General features: G+C 22.2%; 1 protein-coding gene and 3 long non-coding RNA genes across 5 annotated transcripts in view; 2 read left to right on the plus strand and 2 right to left on the minus strand.

Moving 5' to 3' along the window:
- The window catches only part of CCAP-R (Crustacean cardioactive peptide receptor), an 82330-nt gene that overhangs the window by 17139 nt on the left and 49996 nt on the right, over positions 1-15195 (plus strand). The gene's annotated exons all lie outside the window — the stretch shown is intronic.
- Positions 76-1582, plus strand: LOC147656280 (uncharacterized). Its single transcript, XR_015294796.1, has 2 exons — positions 76-318; positions 1055-1582. It is a non-coding gene; the product is annotated as an uncharacterized LOC147656280 (long non-coding RNA).
- On the minus strand, positions 2878-5361 carry LOC147656281 (uncharacterized). Its single transcript, XR_015294792.1, has 3 exons — positions 4980-5361; positions 3885-4167; positions 2878-3686 (listed from the first exon to the last, which is right to left on the minus strand). It is a non-coding gene; the product is annotated as an uncharacterized LOC147656281 (long non-coding RNA).
- On the minus strand, positions 10580-11934 carry LOC147656282 (uncharacterized). Its single transcript, XR_015294828.1, has 2 exons — positions 11714-11934; positions 10580-11094 (listed from the first exon to the last, which is right to left on the minus strand). It is a non-coding gene; the product is annotated as an uncharacterized LOC147656282 (long non-coding RNA).

A 15195-nucleotide genomic window follows, 5' to 3' on the forward strand; every position in this document is an offset into this window, starting at 1 on the left:
AACATAAGCTTCATAAATAATTATTTATTTTATCATATATATAATTTTCTAAAATAAAGTTCCGAAAAATCCTAGTGATCAATTGGCATAAAATTTGAAGAATTGTTACAAGAGAAAGGTAATTCAAAATATAAAACTTCAATTTTAACCAATTATTGGAAATATAAATAAAAAATTTTATTCACATATACTGAAGACTACCTATTTATACATTATTAATATAAGTATCTTCATTGTAATATTGTTATCGATTGTTGTGTACTATAATAATATCGATCTTATCCTAACCTAATCCAACTCAAATCTAGTGAATAACGGGTAAGTTGAATGTTTTTAATTTTTTAATAACTATGATTTTTCAGTTATCAAAATTAAAATATAAATTAAACAGATAAAAATAAAAATAAATTAAAATATGCATAGTTGAATGAAATAATAAAAAATTTAAAATAAAAATAATAATGGAAGAAATAAAAAGAAAAAAATAGAAACTTTATATGAATCAGATTACAAAATATGTTGCCGAATTACAAAATATATGAAAAATTATTGCATGAACATGTTGATATATTTTATAATTGTTCTGTCACTGAAATTTTATGTAAAACATTTTATAAATATAGAGATTGATACTTATAAATTACTATTTAGATAAGTTATTATAAAGATTGTTGTTGCTATTATAGCATTATTGGCTATTCAACAATGTTGTATTAATAGCATTTTGACCAAGCATTCAATGTATTAAACACATATAATATATAATATAATTATATATTCAATATATAGTGAAAGTTTTTTATTAATATCTCAGAAAATAATAATTGATATATGATTATATTTAGAATCTACTTTTCCTCCAAATAACTTTCAAATTTCGTATCGATCACTTTCACAATTCATCAAAGTTTTTTGAAACTAAAATTTTTCTATCACAAAAAGAACTATGTAGATATTTTCTTGGTTACTCAACAAAAGCATCGCAATATATTTCTCTACCTCACATCATCTACTGATTGCAGAAATCCACATGGAATTCGCTTATTTTTACTAGGAATGCGCGGTTCGCGTTGAAAGAATGAAGGATGGAGGGAGAAGAAGTGAAGGAGGAAGAAGAGGGTCATTGACGTGATGCTGGAAAAAGACGGGCGATAAAATTAAGCTCTTACGAATCATTTCATTCGAAAAATGGTAAATACCGAAGATATTGTTTTCGATGAAATATCTTGTTATTATCTAACATCATTTCATTGGATATATGCTATAATTTCCTTTGAAGCAATGAATTGATTTATTATTAAATTAAAATCGAGATATATCCGTTCAAAATATATGTAAAAATATTTCTACATATATTTTATTTCAATTTGTTTTGCATGTACTGATTTAATTTTCCTCTCAAGAGAGAATTATTGTCTTAAAATTCTGTAATTCAATTACCTCATGTTTCTTTCTAATTTTTAAAAAAATTAATTAATTCTCCACTAATTAGACCGTTATATTATTCCTAAAAAGCATTGTGGACATTTATAAATTGTCTTTAAAAATTGTGTATAAAATAAAAAAAACTTGCAAACGATGATTTTTCATCGTTTAGATTACTCTTTAGATTAAAGTCATATATCTATCTAAATGTCACAAAAACCTGAGCACTTCACTGAATTTTATAGCCTGTTAATTGAATCTCGTGTCGCTGAGCCGACAATTGATTTCACAGACGGTGAAATATACCGACCATCAGCCTTGGAGAATAGAAAACATGGTCGTGACCGTAGAGCAACGATTTATAGAGTGCATAAATCTCGAATTATCGCCGACTTGTTCAACGATGAAATCTGGATCAAATTGAAGCACTCGAATTCTATTTTGAAGTTTATAACTTTCTTTGAGTTGTACATATATATGCAATATGTACAGTTTATAAATTAAATCTTTGATTATATAATTCGATCATAATCGTGCGAACCGGCTTCAAATTTCTTGCACGATTTTCTCAGAAACGATTTTTGCGGAACACTTGTCCATCGCGCGTAATCAACTCGCGAAATTAGAGGGTCATAGTAATTGCGTTCGTACCGAGAACTTTAAAACTTTAAATTTGTTTTATGGCGAACAGAATTGAGAAGAAAGAGAAAAAATGTTATTTTATTTTTATTTTCAATCGTCGAAATAATTTCACGCATGTAGAAATACAATTTAACACAAAAGTTTTCGTACGTTATTTCATGAATAAATTTACTTAATCTAAAAATTTTGATTATAATAAAAATTAAGATACATATAAAATCTGGAATTATTATGATAGTGTTTTTTGCAAAATTTCATTGAAAAATTTTAAATGAAAGATATATTCTTGAAAATAACCGTATTATGTATTTATTTGATAAAATTATTTTCTTTTTCCATTAAATTGTCATTATGATAATATTATCATTATGAGTGATATAATTATGTGACTCTAATTTTGTCAAAAGTATTTTTTACATAATTAAAACTAATCGCTTGCTAGTTTCTAATAATATATTATTTATAACAAAATACAATATATTTATCAACAAAGATTTTAACAAAATTGATATTTACTTAAACACGAATATATGTCAACGATTAGTTTTCAAATATTATATACTATCAAGATAACAAGGAAAAATAATTCAAAATATAAAATAAAAATTTTATTAGCAGACAACAATAAATATATCAAAATATATACATATTTATTTGAATATAGATTTGAATAACAGACATTAATATAAAATCATTTCTCAATTTTTCATTTTGGTTAATATTTTTTTTATTTTTTAACAATTTAAGAAAATAATTAATAATCATGTTCTTAAAAATCTTATTGCAAAATAAAATTAAATTATTCGAAAGTTTTCGTATAAATCACTTTATTTGAGCATTGTTTGAGAAAAAAGATGATATAAATTTGATTGAAAAGAATATATATACATTAAACAATTTTTAAATCAATCAAATTGCTGTACAAATTAAATTTCAATCAAATCAGTCACAATTTATATTAAAATTGATTGACATTATTAATAGTTGACTGATATAATTGTCTAATATAAACGTAGCTCAAATGATTTTCTAACCTCTTCCTATCTTCTTTCTTGATATTTATTTTATCTTTTCTTTTTTTTTATAATTAGGAGAATTTAGACCACACTAGGTCAAAATTTTACATAATTCAAACTTAAAATGATGAAAATAGATTGAATTATTGAATTCGAAGAAAAAATTTATGTACGACAGAAATAAAAGTTTTTGCAAAAAAAAGACAAAAATATTCATTAACAACCAATCGTATAATTAAGAACTTCAAAATAGTAAAAAATAATAATTTGGAAAGCAAAGATATAACTATAAAATTGAACAAGATTACATATAAAACCAAAATTGAACTTATGATCTAATCGACGATAAAATTACTTGATAAACATTTGCGAATCAGGAAAGTTATACGGGTGCGATCATGTACACTAGACTGGGAACTTTCTTAATTAAATGCAATAGAGTGAGTACATTGTTATATAGCTGTATTGTTCATGCCAAAATTCAACAAATATGCCAAAATTTCCAGTCCACAAACATCCTCCGTTTTCGTTTAATAAATATATAGTTTTGTTAATATCTTGATAGCATTAGGAAAAACAACATGATAATAATTTTCATCTTATCTATCGAAAAAAAAATTTAAAAGAATTTAATAAAATGATAATATGTCTTCAGAGAATTCAAAATTTTGAAATAACTTTTTATAACTTTTTCAAATTCAAAAATCAGGTTTTGATCTATCTTCATAATAGAATCTGATTTTGATATATTACAGCCATTATATAAAAAGAAAACGTAGAAGGGACTGGAGATATATTTACGATCTTAAGATCACTTCTCCGGGTATTCTGGTGATCTCGAAGATAGAAAACCGTGATGGAGTTGTTTACGGCCGCTTGGAGAGAATGAACTTGGAGGATTCCAGCATCTCTTAAGATATAGAGGAGAAAGAAAAAAAAAAAACAGGTCTTTCATCTACCCCATATATCTTCCCTCGCTGTGTGTGACTATTCCTTATCAGCTGGCTCGATTATTTGATAGCGGAATTGCTCATTACTTTGGCCCAACTTTGCTCGGATAATTCTCCAAAAAATTTTTTCGATCCTTTTGGTGGAAAACCACAAGTAATATAATAAATATTTTTATTATTTAATTTTTCTATTTTCTAAAAAATTTGAAGTCTGTTTATATTTAAATAATATGTAGAATGTTTTTTTCTATGAAATATACAATTTATAAAAAAAATAAGAGATATTTTATGAAATATTTATTTTTTAAATTTATATTTTATCTTTATTTGAAAATAAACAGTTCAATTTAAGAGAAAATGCATTTATATTTGTGAAGAAAGAGGTTATGAAAAAATAAATATTTGTATTCCATTGAAATTTTTCCTATACAATTCTTTTCTCTTTTTCACTAAATTCAAAATATAATTACAATCTTATAATTGTATAAGATATTTTATAAAATTTTGATTTATACGTATAATTCTATAAGGAAAATAAATGTATTTATACTTATCAAGTTTTTGGTTTATTTATGAAGAAAATCATAGAAAAATAAAAATTATTATATTCAACTGTTTGTAAAGTTTTTTTCTAACATTTATCTTTTTTACTAAAAATGTATGAAGCATCCTGTATATACAAAGTGCCCAAAGATTTAGTAGAGACGAGTTAACAAGTTTTTTATTTTCACGCAAACCGTTCATTTTCAAATAAATTTACAAGCGAACGGATGATACAAGTAACATGTTGTTCGACCATAAGCAAAAAGCTTGCTCGAAGCTTATTCGTTATTCGCAATTTGAGTTCAGATAATGACATAACTATGTTCTCAAACAGATATTGAGACACGATGTTATTCAGGTTATATTTTTTTACTTCGTCAATAATAGTTCACGATCGAATCACCTTTTTTTGATAAAACGACCTCGTTCGTTAATATGACAGTTAACTAATAATCGCCGCACAAATTACTGATAAAAGTAACCATTTATCATTCGACAAAAGTCGATATATACTTTTACTGTTCGGTCGTCCACGATACACTCGTCTACACATGCGCCATTATTTTTAATACGACTAAAAGTCTAATTTTATGATCGCGGTCCAGCGCCCTCTCGCTTCCACGGAATTTAAATATCGTAAATATCACGATATAACGTCATTCTTCTTTCTACTTTTAATATCTTTATAAATAAAAAAAAAAAAATCGTTATTGTTTTTTGTATCATGCACACTAACGTAATTTTTTGAAAAAAAGAATTGAGTTTTAACGTTCAACCTATAAAATACACGTGTGAAGTATGCATACCTATAATATATATATATATTTCATATAATTGATTTTAAAAATATTCTATTTTTCTCAATATTGCATGATTAATTTTTAACCAAATATTTTTTATTTTACTTTTTTTTTTAAATTATTGCAAGTACGAACATTATTATTAAGAAATGAAATAATAAATATATATATCCTAACCTAATATTTTTATCATGTATCAGAATTTTTATAGAATTCATAATACATATCTAAGTTTTTTAAAAATGTTGGTCATTATATATATTATTATTGTAACACGTTTAATCAAAATTAATTTATTAATATTCATTTTTTATAATTTAAATAACTTTTAATTGAAATAAAAATTGTTTATTTTTTATACAGTTTTAAAAATTTAATTATTATTATTATTATTTTAATCAATTAAAAATCATTAATGTTAATTTAAATTGCTAATAAATAATAATTAATCTAAAAATTTTTGTAACTGATCATTTTTATTTACTTTTATGGACTTTTAAAAGTCCATAAAAATCTCATAAACATATTTCCATCCTATATAATTACATGTATTAATTTATTTTTATTATCACTTTAATTTTAGTTATAAGTTATATTAGAATCTATAGATATAATAAAAATTTATATACGCATTAAAGTTCCAGTATTAATTAATTAATTTTCAAAACACAACATTTCTTTGTTAAAAATTGTTGCGCATTACACTATGTTCAAAGATTGAAGTAACACGAATCATAAGTCAGAGGTAATGCAAGCTAATCTGGTCACGATAAATTCTTCTGTTGGTCAGATGATGGCGATAAAATTAATTATACGGTTGCTCTGAGTACTTGGTCGCTTTTATGGATGGAAATTAATACTTTCTCGTGGCATACTAAACTAGTGTGTAATCTGTTAAACTCACGAATTCGATAGCCGGTCGTTGAACGAACGTAAATTCAATCACCTCGTTATCGAATTATCAACCATCCAATTTCATTCGTTTCTTTCAATCAAAAGAGAAAGGATATTAAAATATTTTTTTTCTAATTAGCCAAACTGTCTATAGATTCAATTTCAGCATTCGAAGTTATTGGATTTTGAAATTGGGAGATTGATTCATATTTCAATTAGAAATACATAAAACTAATTCTACGAAAGTCTCTTCTTTGAAATTTTGAAAAATTAATCTAACTTAAACTTTCTGCTAATTTAAAAGAATAATTTGTGTAAATAAATTATAAGAATTTTGTTATTTATTTTTTATCTATTATCTTTATATTTTTCTTTAACTAAAAATTTAAAAGTTTTTTAAATTTTGATAAAAAAAAAATAATTTATGTTGATAAGTTATGAAAATTTTGTAATATGATAATTTCTATTCTATTTATTTAATTCTAATCTAATTTAATCTTTTTTAAAACTTTCTGTTAATTTTGTGATTTGAAATTTGAAATTTTAATATAGAATAATTTTTGTAAATATAATAAATTATTATTTTTGACTGAGTAATTAAAAAATCTAAGTTTGATTTTCCAAAATTTGTTAGGATTTTAATTCGAAATATCATCAATTTGGAAATTTCGAATTTCGAAAATCAAGTTTCAATCCAATTTTTAATTGGATAGTATAGTTTTCAAATTGGAATTTTTTACATTATTATATTCTATATATTCTATTAATATTTTTCTTTTGAAAAAAATTGAAAAAAATTTGTAACAAAATAAAAAGATAGAAAACTAAAATTTTCTCTTAAAAAAATAATATTTCATGCTTTGATTTATTAAAAAAAATAAACTAATAACACCGCAATTAATACTATTATCAAATGTCTAAGTATTTTAATGAAATGCACATTTTTTTTTATGAGTTGATATAAAAATATGCAGAATAAAAATAATTTGATCATCTAGAATATTTCGTTTATTTTCAATAATGTTAAGATTAAAAAATGCAATTAATAGTGCATTCAATTTTTATTCGAAACAATTTTATCATCAAAATTAGATGAAATATTCAAAACGATTAAATTATTTAATTCATCCCGTATATTCAAAAATACAATTTAAAATAATATTTTTATACAACTAGATCATATATAACAATATAATTAACAATATAATTATATTAAAATTAATTCAATTTTAATTTTTGTCTAAAAATTTTTCTTATTATTAAATAAGATAAAATGTCCAAATTATTTTCATTTTTCATCCTATAGACTCGCCATTTCTTTATATAAGAAAGATAAATATTACTTTAAAAAGTTTATTTGCAATTGTTCTGTTCTTATTGCAAAAATGAAAATATCGAATATGCAAATGAAAAACATATATAAATATTTAATATTTTATACATTTACATACCGCATAAAAAACAATATTTTTGTTCAATATTTTTTAGTCTGGAAAACCATTTTTTAAATACTAAGCCACTACCACTCAACAAATTCTCATTTTATCATCGCAATATCGAGGCAATTTTTCGAAAACATCGCGTTAGATTTAACTTATTGCTTGTTTATTACTTATACATCCAATATACATTGAATATATCATATTGGATATTGTATATTCATCAAACAGAATCACAATTTAGAAAACGATATTAATCATTGACAATTGATTATTTTGGTTATGCATGAGAAATTATTATGCGAGTACTGCCATTTTAAATTTATTCACACTTCGGCTAAAAAGAATATATGATTATTATTTATAATTAAGATAGAAAAATTTTTTATCAAAGATTTTTTATTTCGAATATTTAAAACAGATAGATTGGAAAATTGTTTTGTCAAAAATTTATAAAATTAAGGAAATTGCTATTGATATTTTTAATAACAATTTATAATTAATAAAAAAAATTAAAAGAGAGGATAAAAGGATGATAAAACATTTTTCGTCGGCAGTGACATGATGAAAGAAAGAAGAGAATTCCAAAACGAATCAATTTTTCAAACATGAGCTAACTCTACGACAGATTGTAATATATTACAAATCGTAATATATTACGATATAATTCTACGTGAGACACGTAAAATTCCACGTTATTTATTAGAGAAGAAATACTAATCTTATAATTTAGAGCTTTCAAAAGAATAATAATGTTTGCATTGGGCTATGATTTATTTTAAAAATATTGTCTTTTCCGTAAAGATCAGATTAAAATCGTGTTAGATAAGAAAAGAAAGATGATCTTTCTAAGAAATTATTTTTCATCGATTTATCTATGTAAATTTTTCGTAAAATCATAATAATGAATATTTTTTCAAAATTGTAAATAAAATAATATTAATGGATACTTAAAATAAGATTTATAATTTAATTAACAATAATATAAAATAAAATTAAAAGTGTTAAAATATATATAATTTTTAAAGCCTATTTTCGAATTTATTTAGTAGAAAACATTTCCTTACAATTTGATCATTTATGAAAGAACATCTTTGTCGTTTTACGATAATTAAATAAAATTATTTTATTTGAATAATAATTTTTATATCTTTCTCAAATATATAAATTTTAAAATATCTTTTATATGTATTTATATAAAATATATAAAATCATACAATTTTACATTTATTTATTGTTTAACATACATTTATTTATGCATAATATCTATATAATGTTTATTTAAAATATGTCATTTATTTTTTAATACTTTTACAGATTTGCTGCAGACTTCATATATTCTACTATATCCTCTTAACCGATATTATAATATAGTAATATATACTTAACACTTTACATCTATAATACATAATTATATATTCTGAGAATCAAAATTTCCATTTTTGTAATTTACGTGTTATTCATAGAAAATGGAAAAGTTTAATTACGGCCATTGTATTCAAAATTAAAATTTTGCAATGATATCTATAAAGGAACATTTGCATAAAGAATATTTAATAGAAAATTGTAACATCGTTAAATTTAGATATTTTTTAACTGTAATTTCAAAAAATTTGAGGTATTATTAGGAGAGAGAGAATGGATTTAAAATTTTCAAATTTTAGTTTTTATGTATTACTTTTTGAAATATTATAAAATACTTTTTTAATTTTTATGTAATAGATATCATTTTATAGGATGTTTCATTTCATTAAAAATTTTTTCTAAATTATTTCTCATAAAGTTAAATATAGTTGATTTACCAAATGTTACCAAATATGATAAGTTAGAATAGAAAAAAAACTAATTTACATATAAAAGAATTTGGCATGCAATGTGATAATTGCTGTTATTTTGAATAAAAACGAAATCATAATTAGGATATTACGTAATGGGATTAGAATTAGAATTTAAATGTAATTGTCTTGAAAGAGACTAAAAAATATAATATTTACATCTTTGGAAAATTATAATTCATTTGCAAATTTATGATTTAATTCCAAATTACAATTGTAAATTATAATTGACGATCAAAAATTAAGCATGTTTATCAATTAGTGAAGAAGTCTTATTATAGTTAATAATAAATTATGCACATTTGAATATATAAATACATTAGAAATATATAATTATAATTCATTTACAAATTAAAATTGTAAATTATAATTGTCGTGATACAATTAAAGAGATAATTAAAAGTCAATTATGTGCATTAAAACGTTAGCTAAAAATAGAAAAAGTGTATTAGGTAAGACATAAATGTAACATAAAAGACTTACAATCAGATGTAAAAATATTCAACTAGGAAAATCATGTTCTAGGAAAATGATCTATTTAAAAATTCTGATTTTATTGAAAGTTTATATATAAAAATATAATGAAATATACATGAAACAATTTTTAAAATATTTATTTACGTAATTTTTTAAAATAAAAGAAGTTTTAATTTTTATAATTTTTATTTTCTGTTGAAATTTTGTGAATATATACATAATAGATTATATATATTATGCAGCAATTTTTTTTTAATAAGAATATAATTTTAATGAGATAAAATCTATAATCAAAATTTCAATACTTTTTTGTTTTTATTAATATTATTTTGTAATTTTGTAAGAACAGAATTTTAAATTATTTTAAATTATATTTAGTTTTTAATGTATCATTCGGTCATATTATATGACATGCTTGAATTTATTTTGAAACATAATGTAAAAAAATTTATTTAATTTATAAATATTAAATTTATTTAATACTACTTTTCTATTTAAAATAATGAAAATCACTTTGAAATTTCCAAAAAATTTGCAATTACAAAAAAATTATAAGAATTATTTTTATATTATATTATATTATATTATTTATGAAATACAATACAATTTTTTCTACAATTTTTTTTATTCATATGATAAATTTTAATAATTTTATTTTGTATAGTTTTATTTTCGAGAAAAACACGGTAGTAATAATAGTCTGTATACAAATATTTAATATAATTAAAATTTTCGAAATGAGAGAATTTCTTTGTGAAAACGAATACTTTTGCTCTTGATTGTACATACTTATATGTATTACTATACATTTCATAATGGAACAGAAATCGACAAAATGTCAAAATGGTGATCAAAGAGATTAAATCGCGTTCAAGTGATTTATCAATTATTATGCGATACAGCCATTATTGAATCATCGTGGTTTAAACGATTGCATCTATGCAGAAATCTGGTCGACAATGACGTTGTAACGAGCTTTGTTAACGAGCTGCCGCTTCAACCAGTTGTATCGAGAATTATATGTCGTCCATGTATCACGTGGCTGATGATTTACAATTGCTCGTGAATCTCAACTGCTCGTTATTCATCATCGTGATTACCATGGTGGTCCCATTTTTAAAACATAGAAATTTGTTAGTTATTGGTGGAATATAAAAATTATTAAATTAAATAATAAATAAAAAAAATAAATATATAATTCAAATTCTATTAATATGTCGTTATAAATATAAAATTAGATAAACATTATCTTGACTAATCTTAAAACTATATTATCTTGACTAATTTCATTATAATTATTCCATCTCAAATTACAAAGTCATGTCTCTTTTTTTCAACACAAGCTTAACCTAAAATTAATATTTAGATAGGAATAAAAAAACCAATCCATCAAAATTAGAAATCTCGTTTTAACTGAAAATTTATCTACAAAATAAAAATTCATGATCCGTTCAACGAAACGACGAATAACCTGGTATCGAGTAATCATTTAATCAAAATTTTTAGTCTGCCATTCTATGCACTCGCGAAATTTCCGGATTCGACATTATTAAATTCCATACTACTTTGAATCTCATTAACCTCCCTCGGGGACAGAGAGGTACGAATAACGATTCCAGTTATATACGTATATACACTGGATTATACACCAACTATACACCGAATTTGCACGAATCGTCGGCTTGTATTTACCAAAGTGTCGCAACGAACGAAGAATACAGTACGTAATACAGTAGACGAGAACCACGTGTTTCTCGTACGGAATTACTATAATTTTGCAATGAAACGATACATGAGCCATATAATTTTAATAGCCGGTTAATATATAGTCGTCACTTTTTTTACAGAGACAGAAATTTTTGAGGTTATGAGTATTTTTTATGCGTCAGACATTTAACATTCGATGAATTTACGGATACGTAGTAGTTTCTCGATAGAGGGCGCATATTCATTGTTGGTATTTTCTGAAAGCAAAGTTGCGCATTAATCTAGTGAAAAAATAATTAATTAGTAAAAGTAACTAGATTAAAAATTCGAATAAAGCTACTTAAAATAATGACTTTGTTTAAAATATTTAAATAACATTATTATTCGTAGCTAATATAGTTGATCCGTTCTTCATACAATATGAGTCTTTTAACGCTACAATTATCTGAGGTTATTTTATGTTTTGAATAAATAAATTATTGATCTTGTTCTTAACTTTATTCATTAATTATTAAAATTTGACTCATTTCTGCCCGAAAGTGATCTCTAAATATGCTTTTGTTTTTTTAATATATATATAGAGAGCGAGTATTTATTGTTAATAATTATTTAAGATAAGTTAAGTCAATGATTTCAAAACGATTTTTTTATAATTATGAATTAGTTTTTCCAAGATATATTTAAATATAGCATATATGATATTAATGAAAATTTATTTGAGCAAAAATTACGAGATGAAATAAAATAAATGATATTGAAAATACGAATGTTTTTATTATATTGTATAAATAGAAACTTTCATATTCATTTAAATAAGAAAAAGCATATATAAAAACAATCAAACGTCAGTATCTTTTTCATGTCATTCAGACCTGAAAAATTATTTTCTCAATATTTCTTTAAAAAATTCATATATAATTTATTATATAAAACCAATATTTTATTATAATAAAATTACTATTTAAGAAAAATCTTTTACATTTATTCTCAGGCATAGAGAATATCACCTATTAATTCTTAATGGGTCATCTTAATCACCATCTTATCTCAACTTTTCATTTCGTCTTCCTCTTCATTAAACTTTAATCGATAAGTTATAATTAAGAAATGAACATAAAAGGAAACGATTAAAACACGCCGGGAAATAGACTTTGAATTGCAAATTATGCTTGCACTTGTGGAATCTTTATTAAATCGATATCCGTAGCTTCTGTGAAATTCGCCTGGGGGAATCTTACGTCTCGAATGATGGCGGAAGTCCTCTTCCGGTGGAAAGTGAGCATCGGCCGCTTTAATCCCAACACAAACGTAAAATTCAATATTCCCTTTGACGACTTTATCTCCTCATTTATATATCCCCTTCTTATGCTCGATATTCTCTCGTGATGAAAACGAGACGACGCGTCGTTCGCTTGTATTAGCAGATTCATTTATTTAATTGTTCATAAAAATACTTCAGTTTAGGCACAACAAAGAAGATAGTAAATTAATATTTTTACGTTACAGTAAAATCTGGACAAATTTAGATTAATTATTTTAATTATTTTATAATTAAATTATTTTATATTTTAATATATGCAATAGAGGAAATATAATCCTTGATCAAAAAATTAGAAATATTTATATTTTTTTTTTAATTTATAAAAGCTTGGACGTGATTCCAAATTTTATTAATTATTAATACATATTGATTCATATAGTTTATATTATGATATATAATATTTTATTATTTTACTTTCTACATAAATTATCATTAGATGATTTAAATAAAAAGTTTTATAAAAATATTATAAAACTATATTTGGTAAAAATCTACATTATTTATATTAATCAAAATCTATATTAATCAAAACAAAACAAGGAAATATAAATTATTAATGTGATATATGATTATATTATTAATTAATAAAAATATGAATTAATAGAACTTGGAAGTAATAAAAATTACTTTATTAAAAATATAAAGAAAGATGAATGATCCTAATTTTATAATCAAGATTAAAGTCTAAGAAAAAATCATATAAAATATATTAGATGCAAATGAAAAGACTGAATTTTTGATAAAATTATTTTACTTATTTTATTGAAATTAATCAAAATTTCTCAATAAATTTAATATTATTGTTCATCGAAAAACAGTTAAAATTATCACACTTAATTGATTTGATTAATTGGTTGTTATTAATAATTCTATATATATAATAATTCTATAGTTTATTTTTTTATGATTGTATTTTTCAATTTTTTATACGAATAGAAAATTATTTTTTTGAAAGTTCTATTAACTGAATTGTTAATAATAATTTTTTACACATTATTCAAATTTCTTATACTTTTCTTGTCTTTCATATAATAAATTTTTAAATTCAAATTAAAACATATTTTGTAAATTGATAAATTTTAAAAATAAATAAATATAAATTTATTATACAACGATTTTGAAGCAATCGGAATATGATTTACGTTTTTTTCCAAATATCGTATAAATTGCACGCTTTTAAAAGGCGTTCTCTATATTTCTCAGTGAAATTTTAATATTAAATCATAGCACAGGGATTTTATTGTGTTGCTACGAGATATTTTTGTTATAAACATTAGTTCTTCTAGAATATGAATTTTTTGAATAAAGCAAATCTTTTATATTCCTTTATTTCTTACTTTATGTATTATGTGCATTTTCTATTTTTAATTACATGTTAAATTGTAAATTAAAAATGATCAATATTGAAAATGATGATTTGTTGATTACATCTTCCTAAAACGATCGATATCCTCATTTATATGTATCTGATTCAAATGTAAAATCGAAAATGTAAAACCGACGTAATAAAATTGTAATCAAGTGAAAATAAATATAATAAATTGAACCGAAACAGAAATCTACGATTTTGAATGAATTTTAATGAATATGTAAATATTAATCTACAAAAGATTAATGTATTCGTTTAATAACGAATTAATACAATTTTTTACAATGTATAATTATTTATCATCCCATTAAAAGTAGAATAATTATTCATTTATAATTTATATTTAAATAAGTATAAATTTTATAAAAAATATTTTAATTGTTTTTGGAATTATCCGAGATATTTGAAATAAATGCACATTGTAATAATATATGCAAATTTATTATAGATATATATATAATAACATGTTAAAATTCTTATACTTCTCATATATACTTCTCTTACTATATTGAGTTATTAAAATTTTTAAAATTCTGTAAAATCATAGATTTTAGAAATAATAATAAAAGAAGAAATGAGAAAAGTAATTATTGAAATAAAATTATTGAAATTCATAATTATGATATTTTTAAAATATTAATTAAAAATATCTTAATTAAAAATTATTTATTGTTAAAAGTATTAATGTTTTGCCAGATCAAATATATGATTTACGAATTATAATTTGCACATAAGTCGTAAATATATATTTTCCAAACATAAATAATTTATTTAAAA

This window comes from Apis florea, unplaced genomic scaffold, assembly GCF_048593485.1.
Source record: "Apis florea isolate Af1SG1 unplaced genomic scaffold, ASM4859348v1 contig_37_pilon, whole genome shotgun sequence".
NCBI lineage: Eukaryota > Metazoa > Arthropoda > Insecta > Hymenoptera > Apidae > Apis > Apis florea.